The sequence below is a fragment of the Orycteropus afer genome, unplaced genomic scaffold (genome assembly GCF_000298275.1).
Source record: "Orycteropus afer afer isolate SDZICR_OR568_19922 unplaced genomic scaffold, OryAfe1.0 scaffold00405, whole genome shotgun sequence".
Classification (NCBI taxonomy): Eukaryota; Metazoa; Chordata; class Mammalia; order Tubulidentata; family Orycteropodidae; genus Orycteropus; species Orycteropus afer.
The window spans coordinates 2978368-2979514 of record NW_006921992.1 but is presented as its reverse complement, the minus strand read 5'-3'; positions in this window follow the sequence as shown (position 1 = coordinate 2979514).

The window sequence follows — 1147 nt, the reverse complement described above, 5'->3', positions numbered from 1 at the left end:
ATGAAGAATAAGGAAGACTGAAGAAGAGTTGATGCCTTTGAATTATGTTTTGGCAAAGAATAATGAAAATACAATGGACTGACAGAAGAAAGAACAAATCTGTCCTGGAAGAAGTGCAGCCAAACTACTTCTCGGAAGCAAGAATGGCCAGAATTTGTCTCATCTATTTTGGTCATGCTATCATAAGGTACCATTCCCTGGAGGAAGATATACTGCTTGATAAATTAGGGAGTCAGCAAAAAAAGAAGACCCTCAACAAGATGGATTGACACAGTGGTTGCAATGGTGGGCTCAAGTGCAGCAAGAATTTTAAGGATGGGGCAGGACTGGGCTGTGTTTCATTCTGTTGTCCATAGGATTGCTATGAGTTGCAGTTGACTCATCAGCACCAAACAACAATGACATAAAGCCTAATGAAATAAAAACGATCATTAGAGAATATTATAAATAGTTGTATGCAAGTTAATTTGATAACTTAAATGAAAAGAACAAATTTCTAGAAGCACACAACCTTCATTCACAACAAGAAGAAGATCTCAACGAACCTATAATCATTAAAGAGATAAAAGAAGTAACAAAAAGACTCCCAGCAAAGAAAAGTCCAGGTCCAGACAGCTTCACTGTGGAAGTGGCACCAAACATTTACAGAAGTGACACGAAGTGTTTTATTATTATTGGTATTATTATTGTTGTGATTTGGGGAAAAGTTTACAAAGAAAATGGGTTTTCCACTCAAGAATTCATATACATTTTGTTTTAGGCCATCCGTTGCGATCCTCACAATGTAACAGCACTCTTCCCTCTTATGTCCTGTGTTTACCATTTCCCTTCATTCTTTCCTATCCATTCCTGACTTCTTAGCTTTATTCCTGGGGAAATACTGCCTTATTGATCTCCTGTGGTTGATTGTTCTAATGATTATGTAACTCTCTGATATTATCATTCACCCTATATGCGTATCTATTGTTTGCTGAAAGTTAAGCCATGGGGGTGAGTTAAGTTCCAGGATTGAAAGGTGTCTAAGGGCTATAACATCAAGGGTTCCACCAGTCTCTACTAGGCCAGTAAGCCTGGTCTTTTATGTTTTTGAATTTGTTCCACATTTTTCTCCAATTCTATCCAGGACCTCCTATTGTGATCCCTTTCA